The sequence below is a fragment of the Ixodes scapularis genome, unplaced genomic scaffold (assembly GCF_016920785.2).
Source record: "Ixodes scapularis isolate PalLabHiFi unplaced genomic scaffold, ASM1692078v2 ptg001158l_1___fragment_3__unscaffolded, whole genome shotgun sequence".
Classification (NCBI taxonomy): Eukaryota; Metazoa; Arthropoda; class Arachnida; order Ixodida; family Ixodidae; genus Ixodes; species Ixodes scapularis.
The window spans coordinates 3,435,001-3,451,886 of record NW_024610108.1 but is presented as its reverse complement, the minus strand read 5'-3'; the positions used below and the strand labels follow the sequence as shown (position 1 = coordinate 3,451,886).

The 16,886-nt window shown below is 47.1% G+C and overlaps 2 non-coding genes and 1 pseudogene across 2 annotated transcripts; all 3 read right to left on the bottom strand.

Annotated features, from left to right (window-relative positions):
- Positions 1-3,260: 3,260 nt before the first annotated feature.
- LOC120845734 lies at positions 3,261-7,459 on the bottom strand (annotated as a pseudogene).
- A 688-nt stretch (positions 7,460-8,147) lies between these two features.
- Positions 8,148-8,300, bottom strand: LOC120845458. Its single transcript, XR_005716659.1, has one exon. It is a non-coding gene; the product is annotated as a 5.8S ribosomal RNA (ribosomal RNA).
- Positions 8,301-8,737: 437 nt separating this feature from the next.
- Positions 8,738-10,553, bottom strand: LOC120845565. The gene has a single exon (XR_005716767.1). It is a non-coding gene; the product is annotated as a small subunit ribosomal RNA (ribosomal RNA).
- Positions 10,554-16,886: the final 6,333 nt, after the last annotated feature.

Genomic DNA, 16,886 nt, shown 5'->3' with positions numbered 1-16,886 from the left:
TAATTAAAATTTAGACAGTTCTGTGAAGCCCAAGTACCTATTATGTTTAATGTGTCTGATGATCTTGTTTCTAATTCTCGGCGTGAACTCCCCGCCACCACCACGACCACATCATCGGCGAAAGCCTGAATGTAAGTATGCGAGTGAAATTTTATCTCTAGTAAGCTAGTTAATAATATGTTCCACATTAGTGGGCTCAGAGGGGAGCCTTGTGGGCAGCCAATATTAGTTAATTTACTAATGTTTTGTTTATTTGGAGTAACAAAGGTAATGATTCTATCTTGGAAAAAAGATTGAATGATGTTAAACAAATTGGACGGGCATTCGTGCTTTTTTAAGAAATTAAGTACTAATGGATAGCGAAGGGAATTAAATGCGTTAGTAAAGTCTAAAGAAATCATTATAGCAGATTTTCCGTGCTCCTTTGTTTGTTTCAAATGGGTTGTTAATTGATACAATGCTAATGTTGAAGATTTATTATGAGTAAAACCGAATTGTAAATGGTGTAATAAAGTTTTAGAGTTGAGAAAGAAATAAATTCGATTATTAATTAATTTTTCTAATACCTTTCCCAAAACTGAATTGAGACAAATAGGCCTATAAGAACCCGGTAGATTATTGTCCCGGTCATTTTTGTTAATTAATATAATTTTCCCCTCTTTCCATATTCTTGGGAAGTAGCCAATATTTAAACAGGAGTTAAATATAGAAAGTAGAAAATGAGGATGAGAAGTCCAGATAGTACGGAGGTTATTAACATTTATTACATCAAGGCCTGGAGCAGTTTTATTCCGTAACTTATTAATTATAGTAGAAATTTCGAGAAATGTGAAAGGGGAGTCAGGTAAGGTCATGGGAGGAGTGGAAGTATAAGCCTGGATTTGATCAATATAGGGGTTTTTTATAGTGGGGTCTAAATGTGGAAAGAGTGTGTCTAAAATATATTTAATTGAGTCTTCGAATGAGGTAGTTATTGTATTATCTGATCTTCTTATTGGTGGGATAATAGATGGTTTTTTTAATTTATCAAAAGCTAATTTATAAGGGACACCAAACAATCATCTTTTAGTAGTATCAAAACAATATTTATGCCATGAGTCTATTTTGGATTTTAAAATAAGATCTTTATATTGATTTTTGTAATCGTAATATATTCGCTTATTGTATGTTTCCATTAATGAATTACGAGAACGCTGGAATCTTCGTCTTAATGCATTAGTTTTTGCTCGCATTAATTGGAGTTCCTGACTCCACCACGGCACCTGTTGTTTGTGATTTTTAACATTTCTTTCGCATAATTTTATCCATTGTTGGAATTTACAATAAAATTCCTTTAAAATATAGTCTATTTGGAAATCAGAGTAATGATTTGAACTAATATATTTGAACCAGGGTTCGTTACGAATATATAGGGTTAGTTGAGCTGCTCCTTTCTGGGTTATTCTTTTGTTTGTGATTCCTAATTGTTTTATCAAAGCATAAGATATTATTTGGTGATCTCTTAGAGATTCAGAATCTAAAATATTCCAGTCATATATTAAACTATGGAGGTTAGATGATGTTACAGTAATATCTATCCAACTCCTCCCATTTCCCGTAGTAAATGTTGGTGGTGAATGAGGGTCATTTATTATGATTAGGTTATGTTTTGAGAAAAAGTTTGCTAACTGTTCCCCCCGATCATCATTAGAATCTCCCCCCCAGCTAGTGTTTTTCGCGTTGAAGTCTCCCCCAAATATTATATTTTTCTGGACTAAGGTTGCCATTAAAAGATCTAGTCTAATAAGATAGTTAAGTATTGGAGTATTAGGCGAGATATAAACACATATAACAATTATGGACAATGATGAAAATGTACATTCTAGGGCTACTAAATCTTTTTCTAATTTGATTGCAAACGTGGAGCATGTTTTATCTTTAATGATAATAGCGCATTTGGGATCCGTCTGTGAACAGTATATACTATCCAATATAGGAAAACCAATTATTTTATTATTTAGTACGTAAGGTTCTTGAATTAAAATAAATTGAGCTTGAAGATCGTTATATATTTGATTTAAATTATATATTGCTGCTTTTGATTTACCTAAATTTAATTGTAAAAATTTAAGTTTACTTTCCATTTTCGATTTTAGTCTGTTCAAAGATCAAATCCAAATTAAGGAATTATTGCGGATAATCAGTTTGAGCTCTGAGGCGAGTAATGTGGAACGCCAGTGTTCCACACTCACTCGCTCCAAATGGGTGGTTAGCATGAAGCCGGCGATTTTGGCATGCTCTACATTTCCCGTCCTGGTATCGCGTAATTGTGCACTCCGTGGTTGGATGGTTTTCTGCACATATAGTGCAGAAACCGGACTTCGATATACATTTAGCCTTAGTGTGTCCATATTGGCAGCATTTCGTACAACGGGGAACATAGAAGTTTTCGGTTATTGGACAGGAAGTCCATCCAAGATGAACCTTTTCTTTAGATTGAATTCTCTGGTAGACTGGTGCTTTAACTTCTATAATATGAGTGACATTTCCGGATTTTTCTTTATAACTAGTTCGGTGAGTAAAGTCTTGGGGTTCAATTTTGAGGTCTGAATTTTGGGTGTTTAAAGTAGCCAATAACTCCGCCGGAAGAATATCGGGATCCACTCCCGAAATTCGAAACTGTGGGTTTCGTTTGTTTGGTTTTCGAAGGACAAACATATCTCGAGTACTCGGATGTTGTTCAATTGCCTGATATAACGATTCCAGTTCTTGGGCGGAGTCAGACTGAGCCGCCAAGCCATCCCGAACCTCTCTTAAAGTTACTCCTGACAGCCCTAAGGCGTGAGGGTCAAAATATTTCTTTAAGAGGACTTTTATATCTTTGGAGGCCGTTGTAGTCGAATTACGAAGATAGATCAATAATGCATTCTTTGGTCGTGAGGGAGATGTTCGTAGTTGAATGATATTTGCTGTTTCCTGTCGCGTTGCAGAGATCTGCATCGCGCCAGGATCCAGCGGCATGTCCGAGTGAGTGCGTAGCACATCAGCATAAGAGTGACTTCTTCCTCTTTCCTCCAGTCTGGTTTTCAGAATGACATTCTCCGTGTTTTGTTTACCGACAAGAGTCATCATTTGCGCAAAGATCAAAAGAATTTGGCGTCCTACGTCTTTGTTGATTTTGGATTTCTCGTCGTTGACCAATTGAATTACTCCCAAATGTAATTTTTCAATTGTGTTGTGGTGGTCGTTATCGGGTTCACCTCCGCCCCCCTCCTGTCCACAGTTACCTTGTTCTTGACTTGTCATGATGCCGGAGTTAAATTACCAAGGATAATAGATTATTAACGAAGATTTTCAATTGAGAAGAACAACATATACGGTGTCTTTTGAAGGGTTCTACTTCTACTGTTCGAATCGAATTGCCATGGCTGGAATGGTGGACACAGATTTGGAAGGTTAATTTCTCGAGTTCTAGAATAGCTAAATTAAGACTCAATATATCAAAATGATCGCACGGATCTTAGAAATCTAACCGCTAACATAATTTAACCAGAAATCTAGAAATAAGGGAAAAAAACGATTGAAACGATACAGCTTACTGCTTGGAGATCTCGGTGTTTCCTCGTCGTCGTCGTCAGATCAGTAGATCAGATAGGGACAGTGGGAATCTCGTTAATCCATTCATGCGCGTCACTAATTAGATGACGAGGCATTTGGCTATGATATGACTTTATTGCACCAACAAAGTATTCGCTGTTATTTTCGGGACAGCTTAACCCGCAAACCTCGCCCACACGGCGATCACGATGGTCTGTGTACACGTAATGCCCCCCTGTCGACACGACAGGAAGAGAAAAAAAAGTTATTTTGAAAGTCCGCACCACGGTGAACTGGGCAAGATCACTTAGGACGCACACAACAACTGCATGCACCGCACAAGTTTAGTCCACCCGCCCCTTGTGGACCACCCTCCAGGCTTGTGTGGCTTGTGGTTCTCTTGCCCTGGTGCGGCTGCCTCCGCCCGGGCTTGTGCAGGACCCCTTGTGGATCAGCCCCTCACACGCCGTTAGACTGCCGGCCACTCGGGGCACCGTGAGTGGTTGTACTCCGGTGTTGTCCCCTTGGGCCAGTCGAATCGACTTGCCCCCGGTTAGCAGGAGTGGTGCACCCCCGAAGACCACGCTTCGTGTCGTGTGACCCACTCGGGCACACAATAACCGGGGGCGGCCGCCACACCTACCAGGACGCCAACTCGTCCGACCGCGCAACCGGTCGCGGAACCAACACTGAGGTCGGCCGCTAAGTGTGCATCGGCCCACGGTCTCCGTGCCGCTTCGCCCACGTCAATGCCCTGAACCGGAAGCGGTCGTTTGAGACCGCCTTATACCGGCCAGAGGCAATCGGCAGGCTCCGCAGCCCTTCAACCAGAGCCGCACGACACATGGCCACCCAACGGTGGCACCAGGACCGGCAGCGCACTCAAATTTACCAACCGGCCTGGTACAGGGACACCTCCCCGGCTTGCTTGGCTCAAGCCTCTGTTGGAACAAGCCGGAGCTTGCTCCACTGATCGAGCACACGGGCATAACCCGCGCACTCTACGCCCATGACAGGGGACGTGCGATTGCTCCCGTTGAGGACGAGTTCACCAGGGATGCACCCCCTTTAGGCTTACTAGTCCTGCGGCAGGCACCACGAGCAGGTGGGAGTTCGACTTTGCGCTAGGCAAGCAACTATCTGCTCTCACCCCGAATCCAAGGCGTGCATGCCATAGGAAACAGGAGAGTCATAGTTACTCCCGCCGTTTACCCGCGCTTTGATGAATCTCTTCACGTTGACATTCAGAGCACTGGGCAGAAATCACATTGCGTCAACACCGACCAGCGGCCATCGCAATGCTTTGTTTTAATTAGACAGTCGGATTCCCCCGGTCCGTGCCAGTTCTGAGTTGACTGTTTTTTGCCGGCCGAAGCATAGCACTTTGGGCACGAAGCCCTCAGACGCCGCGCAGCTGAGGCTTTCCACAGGAAGGTCCCGACGCTGGTCCGGGCTTGGCCGCGCCGCGTGAACGGCGAGCCCCGCCCAGTCCCGGTGCAGTGCCGTTCCTGCTTCAGGTCCCCAGCCCGACCGGCTCAGTCCTCAGAGCCAATCCTTATCCCAAGGTTACGGATCCGTTTTGCCGACTTCCCTTACCTACATTGGTCCATCGACTAGAGGCTGTTCACCTTGGAGACCTGCTGCGGATGTGGGTACGGTCCGGCACGAAAATCACACTCCCTCACTCGGATTTTCAAGGGCCGACGCGAGCGCACCGGACAGCGCAAGAACCGCACTGCTCTACGGAGCCACCATCCCTATCTCGGGGCGAACCCATTCCAGGGACTCGATCTCCTTACAGAGAAAAGAAAACTCTTCCCGGGGCTCGCATCGGCGTCTCCGAGCTGGTTTGCGTTACCGCACTGGGCCCCGAAGGACCAATCTCCGTGTCCGGGTTCGGGATTATTAACCCGATTCCCTTTCGGTCACTGCGGGGCTCTCTCCACTGCAAAAAAGTGCTCCCGCTTCGGAAAGAACTCCTTTCCCTTAGGACCGACTGACCCATGTTCAACTGCTGTTCACATGGAACCCTTCTCCACTTCAGTCCTCAAGGTTCTCACTTGAGTATTTGCTACTACCACCAAGATCTGCACCAGCGGCGGCTCCAGGCGGGCTTACGCCCGACACCTTCAACGCTCACCGCAGCGGCCCTCCTACTCGCTGCAGCTTAGCACCCCCTTGTTTGCGTGCATCTGCCGGCAGCGGCCGGGGATAGGCTCGACACTAGAGCGCCATCCATTTTCGGGGCTAGTTGCTTCGGCAGGTGAGTTGTTACACACTCCTTAGCGGGTTCCGACTTCCATGGCCACCGTCCTGCTGTCTTAAGCAACCAACACCCTTCATGGGATCTCATGAGCGTCCCGCATCGGGCGCCTTACCCCGGCGTTTGGTTCATCCCACAGCGCCAGTTCTGCTTACCAAAAGTGGCCCACTTGGCACTCTCATCGCTTCCGGAGGCCTCAGACCAGAAGGCCTCCGACACACCCATTGAAAGTTTGAGAATAGGTTGAGGTCGTTTCGACCCCAATGCCTCTAATCATTCGCTTTACCAGGTGTGACTGGTCTCGGCAACAAGCGCCAGCTATCCTGAGGGAAACTTCGGAGGGAACCAGCTACTAGATGGTTCGATTAGTCTTTCGCCCCTATACCTGGGTCGGACGATCGATTTGCACGTCAGAAGCGCTTCGGACCTCCACCAGAGTTTCCTCTGGCCTCGTCCTGCCCGGGCATAGTTCACCATCTTTCGGGTGCCAACGTGTGCGCTCTAGCGCCGCCCCCACGGCGTGAGCGTGTGGGGCGGGCCGTTGCTGCTCCCTTCATCGGACCCCTGGGCGGCCCGGGATCGCAACTCGGCACGGCACGAGGCCGCGCCTTCACGTTTCATTGCGCCTCTGGGTTTCGAGGGACCCATTGACTCGCGCACATGTTAGACTCCTTGGTCCGTGTTTCAAGACGGGTCGGGTGGGTTACCGACCTACTCGCCGCCAACCATGACGACCCTCCGCGGAAAGAACCCGCCTCGCCGGTTCCGAGCCCCAAACACCGAACGTCAGGCGAATACCTGGCGTAAGGCAGGCGACCCGTTGACCCAGCCGGGTTTCCCGCTCCGCATTCCGGAGGGCATCGTTTCGGGCCTCCCCGAAGGGAGTAGCCCATGAGGCCTGGGCAGGGTGACGTACTCGATTACCGGCCAGGTATAACTCCCACGACAGCCAAACAAGGGCCGTCGCCGGTCACCTCCAGCGGCCGGACTCAAAGTCGTTCTTGAAAGGGTTACCCGTGCCCGTCGCGGCGTCCTACCGACGGTGGAAAATGCGTTCCGGAGTGCGCGGCACCGCGCGGGCAGCCGGAACGGGCCCCCACAAGGAGAGCCCGTAAACCAAGACGCTGACACCGCTCCACGTCACAGCGAAACTGAATCCCACCGCCCTCGAGCTTCGAGGGCCCACCCGTTTTACTCTAAGCGGTTTCACGTACTCTTGAACTCTCTCTTCAAAGTTCTTTTCAACTTTCCCTCACGGTGCTTGTGAACTATCGGTCTCTCGGACGTATTTAGCCTTAGATGGAGTTTACCACCCAATTAGGGCTGCACTCTCAAGCAACCCGACTCACGGGAGGTTCCATCCCGAGAGAGCAGTGGCGGAGACGGGCCTGGCACCCACTCTGGGTCAAGCCCCTGTCAGGGGGACTTGCACCACCGCAAAACTCTCGGGAACGTTACCTCCCATACACCACATTTCCCGATCGCCGGCAAGGACGAGGGATTCGGTGCTGGGCTAGGTCCCGTTTCGCTCGCCGCTACTAAGGGAATCCCTGTTGGTTTCTTTTCCTCCGCTTAGTGATATGCTTAAATTCAGCGGGTTGTCTCGCTGATGTGAGGTCACAATCTTTTTTTTTATTTTGTGCGCTTTCCAACAAAAACTTCGCCTCCTTACCACATGTCAAAAACACAAAAGGATGGCGAACTAACAGTTGTTGTACACACGCTTTGCATCGCTTTCGATTCGACAAAAAAGAAAGCGCGCAATCTAATGGCATTCCCCTACTGGATGGCTCCAGTATTCATCGGGGACGCGAAGCTCTTAGACTGACGGAAGGCTACGACGCAAAAAACTTTCCTCCCAGAAGCGTTTTTCTTTTTTTTGTGCAAATCAACGCCACGAGATTTACATTTGCCGACGCCGCGTTTCAACGCGCCAACGACAACTCCGTCCCACGGTTTTTCCACTCGAACAACATCCACGCCAAAGAAAACAGAATCGATCGAAAAGAAACCGTTTCAAATCTCCGTTTCTAACGCACCGACGTCACAGCGCCGTTCAACGTGCGAAAGATTTTTTTGGTACGGGATTTTCCACAAACGGTATCCATCGAGTTTCGTTTTCCCATGCAGTGTTCGATAAAAACTCGTAGGAGGAGGAGGACTGGTTAAGCGCACGCGTGCAATCGCACCACTCGTGCATTTGCTCAAAGAAAACGCAACGCAAGAAAGCATAAAACTGCGTGCTGCCCACGATCCGACACAGTCAAAACGAGGTAGAAAACAAATTCTCCTCTCTTGATATATGATCCGACCCTCACACAGACGAAGCCACGGGAAGGCCCGAGGCCGCAATGTGCGTTCAAAGAGTAAGTGCTCAGTGTGTCCTGCAATTCACACCAAGTCTCGCAGCTGGCTGCGTTCTTCATCGACCCGAGAACCGAGTGATCCACCGCTTAGAGTCGTGTTTTTGGATTTTTCAATCAGTACGACAAAACACAAGTTGTTGTTTTTTTTTCGCGCCCGGCACATCCCATGCCATCTCGAAAGCGCAAAAAAAAAGCTTCTTCTCAAACGCCTCTTCGTTAATCAAAACAAAAGGGCGATCCTCGAGAAGAGACGAAAAAGGGGGCGATGCGCCTTTTGTAACCCGCGGATTGTCCCGGTGCACTTGAAATCTCCTCTCAATCGAGGCAGCAGAGGGCTCCCGCTGGGCGCATCATCGAAAGGAACGGAGGCCACCCAAAGAAAAAGGCACATCCGAACCATAGTTGTTTTTTTTTTTTTGTGCCGTCCCGACGGCATCCAAGCTTGGTCGGGATCGGCGCCAGATAAATTCGCACATCGAGTCCATTCCCCGTACAAGAGGAAGAAGACAAAACGATGCCAAATAACATCCGGTAATGATCCTTCCGCAGGTTCACCTACGGAAACCTTGTTACGACTTTTACTTCCTCTAAATGATCAAGTTTGGTCATCTTTCCAACACACCGGCGCAACCGAAAGGCCGCTCCGGGTATCGGTCCGAAGACCTCACTAAATCATTCAATCGGTAGTAGCGACGGGCGGTGTGTACAAAGGGCAGGGACGTAATCAACGCGAGCTTATGACTCGCGCTTACTGGGAATTCCTCGTTCAAGGGGAACAATTGCAAGCCCCTATCCCAATCACGAAGGAGGTTCCACGGGTTACCCAGTCTTTACAGACAGGGATAAAAACACGCTGCTTCCTTCAGTGTAGCGCGCGTGCGGCCCCGGACATCTAAGGGCATCACAGACCTGTTATTGCTCTGTTTCGTGCGGCTAGGAGCCGCTTGTCCCTCTAAGAAGGGTGCAAGGTGCAGAGAACCACGCACCTATTTAATAGGCTAGAGTCTCGTTCGTTATCGGAATTAACCAGACAAATCGCTCCACCAACTAAGAACGGCCATGCACCACCATCCACCGAATCAAGAAAGAGCTCTCAATCTGTCAATCCTCCCAGTGTCCGGGCCGGGTAAGTTTTCCCGTGTTGAGTCAAATTAAGCCGCAGGCTCCACTCCTGGTGGTGCCCTTCCGTCAATTCCTTTAAGTTTCAGCTTTGCAACCATACTTCCCCCGGAACCCAAATACTTTGGTTTCCCGGAAGCTGCCCGCCGAGTCATTTGAGTAACTCAGGCGGATCGCTGGTTGGCATCGTTTATGGTTAGAACTAGGGCGGTATCTGATCGCCTTCGAACCTCTAACTTTCGTTCTTGATCAATGAAAACATTCTTGGCAAATGCTTTCGCAGTAGTTCGTCTTGCGACGGTCCAAGAATTTCACCTCTAGCGCCGCAATACGAATGCCCCCGTCTGTCCCTCTTAATCATTATCCTGTATTCCAAAAACCAACAGAACAGAAACAGGATCTTGTTCTATTATTCCATGCACTGTTATTCAGGCGAATCGCCTGCGTTGAGCACTCTAATTTTTTCAAAGTAAACGCGCCGGCCAAAGCAAGGCACCTGATGAAGGGAACCAAGCCACGACAGGCATGATGTTCAGCACGGGCCGTAACGTGGTGTCCACGCACTTCCCGCCTGTAACTGAGATCCAACTACGAGCTTTTTAACCGCAGCAACTTTAGTATACGCTATTGGAGCTGGAATTACCGCGGCTGCTGGCACCAGACTTGCCCTCCAATGGATCCTCGTTAAAGGATTTAGAGTGTACTCATTTCAATTACGGGGCCTCAAAAGAGTCCCGTATTGTTATTTTTCGTCACTACCTCCCCGTGCCGGGAGTGGGTAATTTGCGCGCCTGCTGCCTTCCTTGGATGTGGTAGCCGTTTCTCAGGCTCCCTCTCCGGAATCGAACCCTGATTCTCCGTTACCCGTAACAACCATGGTAGGCGCATAACCTACCATCGACAGTTGATAAGGCAGGCACTTGAAAGAAACGTCGCCGGCTCGTGGCCGTGCGATCAGCACAAAGTTATCCAGAGTCACCACACAAAACGGACCGAAGCCCGATTGATCTTGGTCTAATAAAAGCACCCGTCGCCCCGAGGGGCTTCGGGCTCACTGCATGTATTAGCTCTAGAATTGCCACAGTTATCCAAGTAGGAAGAAACGATCTAAGGAACCATAACTGATTTAATGAGCCATTCGCGGTTTTGCCTTGTTTCGGCATGTACTTAGACATGCATGGCTTAATCTTTGAGACAAGCATATGACTACTGGCAGGATCAACCAGGTAATCTTTTCGTGGTGGGTCGCCCAAAACCCTACCAACGCGCGGACGCGGGGCCACCGTCAGGCGCCCCTTACGAACCGCAAACACACACAACGCTTAGGAATTACTTCCAAATCCAAGAAGAAATGAAGCACGTTCGAGCGCGCAGCCGGAATATCCCCGACCGAGGTCGGTACCGACGCGGCAAGAAGCGCATAAATTTCTTTCTCGTCGTAGCAACAGAAAGTCGTACGCCAAAAAAATCATTGACGACGCCTTCGCAGCGTTGCCGAGCTTTCAGGTCCCGTGAGGACGCGAGGACGCACCCCGGCCTTCGGTCAGAACGCACTCGTCATTTCACACCGTTCGGTTAGCGCGGACGCTCCGAAACACCCTCCTCTCGCATTCGTTTTCAAGACACAGGTGCACCCGAGAACCGACCCCAACGGCAGACGCCAGAGATCGCAGGTACCTTGCTGTAACGACCATGCGGCGGAGGCAGCGGCCGAGACGGCGACGAAAGGCGTCGGCGACGTCGTCAGACGCCGCTCGCACCAATCGAACGCTCGACAGACCCCACCTCCACATAATAGCACCGATAAGTATAAAGAAGATCCTTCAAGAGCATTCTGTACATAGTTTGTGGTTATCAGTTTCGGTGACTGACTGACTGACTTACTGTCTCTCACTTATGTGGCTCCTCGTTATTCAGTATCATTTATTTGTCCTTCTTTCTTTCTTATTTTTTTCCCCTCTCTCTCTCCTTATATATATATATGTATGTATGTATGTTTGTGTGTATATATATATATATATAAATGTTCTTTTTTCCTGTCTGCCTCTATGTATACATACATACGTACATACATCCTACCCCTATAAAAAAATTATTTCTCGCTTTTTATTAAAAACGTGCTGACCCCTGCTTGACTCTGATTACTTCTTTTCGACTTTCAGTTCATGTTAACATGGTCAACAGAAAGTTTATTGACTTTGTTATTACAAAGTAAACCAATATTTACACGGGGCGTTTCATGCGTTTTGAATTGTGTCAGAGCCGAACAATGAGCGCTATAGTAAGTGAGATTGTCACTGCTTTTAATCCGAATGCTCGCGGTATCGCGCGTGTTTACGGCAGGCTTCATAATAGGCAATTTTCTTTCTTTACACTACTCTTCTTTGCTCACTTCATTGTTTCTACCATTGGTTTCGTTTGGAAGGCCCCGCCACTTAGTTCCCAACAAAGTCCTCTCAAGGAACGAAGTGAGAAGCACGGGATTAACAAAAGAAAAAGATGCGTGTTTTCTAGCGGTTACCCGTGTCGCTTTGCGACACGGGCTTTCTGGCGCTTTCAACTGGGCGAGAGCCGAACAATTTACCCTACTGCACTTGCGACGGGCAGCGCTTTCAAACGGAATACTGGAAATCTCGCTTACTCTTCTGGCAAGTTTGATAGGAGACAAATATTATTCTTTTCACGCGAATTGTTCGCTCTATTTCTAATCTCTCTCTTCCGTGTCCTTGGCATGGAACGCCCGCTTCGTCTCCCACAAAGTACTTCCGAGGAATCAAGTGCAAATCACGCGACTTTAAAATGTGCGTGTTTTCTAGCGGTTACCCGTGTCGCCAGGCGACACGGGCTTTCTGGCGCTTTCAACTGGGCGAGAGCCGAACAATTTACCCTACTGCACTTGCGACGGGCAGCGCTTTCAAACGGAATACTGGAAATCTCGCTTACTTTTCTGGCAAGTTTGATAGGAGACAAATATTATTCTTTTCACGCGAATTGTTCGCTCTATTTCTAATCTCTCTCTTCCGTGTCCTTGGCATGGAACGCCCGCTTCGTCTCCCACAAAGTACTTCCGAGGAATCAAGTGCAAATCACGCGACTTTAAAATATGCGTGTTTTCTAGCGGTTACCCGTGTCGCGAGGCGACACGTGCTTTCTGGCGCTTTCAACTGGGCGAGAGCCGAACACTGTACACTACTGCACTTGCGACGGGCAGCGCTTTCAAACGGAATACTGGAAATCTCGCTTACTTTTCTGGCAAGTTTGATAGGAGACAAATATTATTCTTTTCACGCGAATTGTTCGCTCTATTTCTAATCTCTCTCTTCCGTGTCCTTGGCATGGAACGCCCGCTTCGTCTCCCACAAAGTACTTCCGAGGAATCAAGTGCAAAACACGCGACTTTAAAATGTGCGTGTTTTCTAGCGGTTACCCGTGTCGCGAGGCGACACGGGCTTTCTGGCGCTTTCAACTGGGCGAGAGCCGAACAATGTACACTACTGCACTTGCGACGGGCAGCGCTTTCAAACGGAATACTGGAGATGTCGCGTGCTTTACTGCCAAGCTCAATAAGAGACGAATTTCTTTCTTTTCACGGGAATTATTTCCTCTATTTCTAATCTCGCTCTTTCGTTTCATTGGGAAAGAACGCGCGCTTAGTTAGCCGCAAAGCAGTCTGAATTAATCACGTCCAAAGTACAGAATTTTACAATATATAGTGTTTTTACCGGTTGACCGCGTCAGAAAGCGTACCTTTCCGACGAGGTTTGTGTCGCTTTGACGTGAGCGGGAGCAAGGCGATTTGGGCTAGTGCACGCGAGATTGGCAGCGCTTCAAATTCCAGTACTGTAGATATTGCGTGCATTTTTTACACGCTTGAGGATGTGGGATTTTCTTTCTTGTGACGTGACCCCTTTGTCAAATTGTGTCTCGCTTTTTGGTATCGTTTAAGAAGCCCGTCCGCTTACAATCCTAAAAAAGAAAAAAAAAAAAGAAATTAGTAAAGAAAGACGCCCATACTTTTTTGTTGCTCTTTCTTTTATTATCTGCGCAGGATTTTAATTTGTGTAAGTTTTGTTTACCGTCCCGACTACGTAGGCGTTCGTACATGCCCGTCCTCGCGCCTCGAATTGTGTGCGAGCGAAATCAATCTCCCCAAGCTAGCTTCATAAATTGCTCGAAAATCGAACGTGAGGAAAGCCAGAGATACGTGGTTTTCACAGGTCGTGCAAGATTAATCCATAAAGTGCGATATTGGTATATATATATATACATACATACATACACATACATGATTTCTGCGACAAATAGGAAGACAAAAAGACCATGTTCAAGCATAATATAGGAACATTGACACTTTGCACACACAAGGGAGGTCAAATGGCAGGTTTTTCTTCCTTGTGCAGGAAACTTTATTGCAATGTCAGAAGGGAAGTTCCACTCTAGAATTGTGCGCTCAATAAAGGAGGAAAGGAAATGCACTTGAAAACCTTCACAGTTCAAGTAAGAAAACATTTCGAAACGACAGTTTGTTTTCTTGCAGGGAGGAGAAGAGGGGAGAGAGGGAGGGAGGGAGGGAGGGAAGGAAGGAAGGAAGGGGGGGGGTGCCATGCACGGTGAAGACCAGAGTGTCGAAGCGAAAACCGAAGCGAACGAAAAACCGGAACCGAGGAGTTAGTTTCAGCCGAACCGAAACTGACCCGCCAACTTGGAACTGTACGGAAGAAAATATAACTGTCTATTAGTCTGACGATGAATAGAAGTACAAGGGTGTACGGCAGGGATAGCTGAAAAAAAAAAAAGGCTCTATGGACTTGGAGCGGCAGCCCAAAGTCGATGACGACGAAAAGAAAGCACACAGTTTCGGAAAACAGGCGGTAAGAAAGCGACAAATTAAGTAGCCGTCATGTCGAGTTGATTGCTTAGCTCTATTTAAGATGAAGGAAAAAAAAAGTAGCACAATTGATGCTTACTTGCTAAATTGAATCAACCATTATCTTGTAAAGAAAAAAAACCTCAAATGCCAATCACCTGTATTTTAGGCGACCCAACAGACTGATAACTTTTAAATTCAGGCTAAAATATAACACAAAAAAAAAAACAAGGAAAGACAGATATGTATGTAGCTTGTCATTTACTGCTCCATCAAATTTAAATAAAGCAATTTATTTCTCGGCACCTGAAAATAAGCGAACCCTACAAATGAATGGAAAGATACCCGTTTGCACTCTTGAAATAGTGCCTATTACGAAAAGAAGCACCAGGTAAATATCATATCACTTTAGCTTCTTCTTTTTCTTTTTAATACGGTACGCTGTTGGTTCATCTTAGTAAAATATATAAAATAGCGCAAAAAAGACGAGGACAAGGAGTATACAGGACAGGCACTCACTTTCAACTAGTTTTATCCAGGAAAAGTAAACATACATATATAGCTTTTATTCACGATAAGTGCCGAGGGCAGCCGAGAAGGCGGCAATAGCCCCGGATGGTTTGATCGTGCTGGGAGACACCAGCATCCCAGCTCAAATATCTTCTACCCTTAAGAATATGTGCTGCTTTGCCTGTCGTGTGTATATACATGTTCACTTTTCCTGAATGAAACTAGTTCAACATCAGCGCCTGTCCTGTATACCTCTTGTTCTTCTATTTGTTGTGCTATTTTAATGTCCTGCATTACTTTTGTGCTCCCGCAAATCGATGCAAACCAATAAAAAATTCGGTTCGACACTCTGGTGGAAACTAAAAGCTTAGAAAGAAAGAGGAAAAAAAGAAAAAGGAAAACATTTCTACAATAATGATAAGCAGGAGGAGGAGGAGGAGACAAGAAGGCTAATAATGTGGAAAAAAAAGACACGACCCAAATAAATCAATACAAAGGATGGTATAAGTCATGCATACTTACCACATGTAAAATTAATTAAAAAAAAAATTAGAAAACAAAAATGTGTATTTATATATATATATATATATATTTTTTTTTTTTCTTTTATCCAGAGGCTTTGGCGCACGCACAGCACTGCACTGCACTGCACTGCACTGCACTGCACAACACAACACAACGACAGACTTTCCACAAACACACCACTGCGTACGAGGACACGACCACGTAGAGCTGCACGAAAACAAGCGCCGTAACTTAATAAAAAAAAATAAAAAAATCCTTTCACTGGACGGACGGCACAAGAACGGAAACTGCTCAAAGAGCACACACACACACGACACATATTAATGAATTAATAAGGGGCACAAGTAGAACGTAGGACACGGCACCCACACCAGAGGCCTTGCACAAGCACAGCACTGAGCACTGAGCACTGAGCAGCAGGTCACAGGACAGAAATGACGTCCACGCTGAGTAGGCCGAAGGCAGGGAATTACGGACGCACGCGAGGTCACCCACAGGCACTTTCACCGGAACCACGCCACAACACCACGCTGCAGAGCGCGCACTGCAAAGCGAAACCATGCGCTCACCTTCGGAAAGCACGGAGGGCGGGCGGCACAGAGAAGCAAAAAGACGTCAAAAGCACATCGCGATGAAGCGGCGGCGAATGGACACTACTCACTGGTGGAAATGGATATCTCCTCAAGCGAAAACATGCAATGAACACGCATGGTTTAAGATGCACGTGGGAGACGCGCACACTTTCAGAAACCAGGTACGCCAACGCACGCGGGCAATAAGACGGACAAAACGCGTCGAAAATACATCGCGTGCAAGCAGCGCCGACTGCATACTACTCACGGTTGCAAAGGTTTCTTACAAGTTTGCACTCCAGAATCTTAACGCGTTGGAAAGCGTCCGAGCTCACCAAGAACCAAGAACTATCACTCCGCAGGAACAGCGCAAAACAAAAGCAAAAAAAAAAATAATAATAAAAAAAAAAAAATGTAGGAGACCGCTAGATAGATGAAAACACCGTCAAACTTTGTAAACAGAATTTGGAAAATAAGTAGCGCCGCCAGGTGGTCGGCGCCCAAATAGATGTGGAGGCGCGCCTAAATTGTTTAAATATTTGCTGTTTATATGACGAGACGATGTAATGTAAAATCAAATCAATTAATTTAAACAAAAAGTAAAAACAAAAAAAAAATTAAAAACAAATGAATGAATAGTGGCGTCATCTAACGAACCTAAAGCAAGGCTCCGGTTTTCGAGCCGTTAACTGCGCAGTGCCATCTGGTTTGGATGGTAAAAGAAACAAAATACGCAAGTGACAATGCTACGCGAGAGTCGGATGGTTGTTTTTAGCGAATCGGGGAAGTACGCTGGCGTTGTGCTTGTTTACGTGAGCGAAGCGAACGCGAGGGGTGGCTGGACCGTCGCGACGAAGTCCCGACGAGTACACGCGTCCCTAATGGTTCAACAAAGAAGAAAACGAGGAGCGAACACACTTCCGCCATGTGCAAGCAACGTGAAGGCAAGGACACTCGAGAGAGGCACACAGTTTCGTTTTCGTTGGCTCTGCAGCGTCAAAGCCAGCCTTCCTTCCTTCGACGTGCAGCTTTCGTTCACCGGCATGGTCTTGGTGGATGGATTACGTCCCCACACTTGTGAGTGAGGT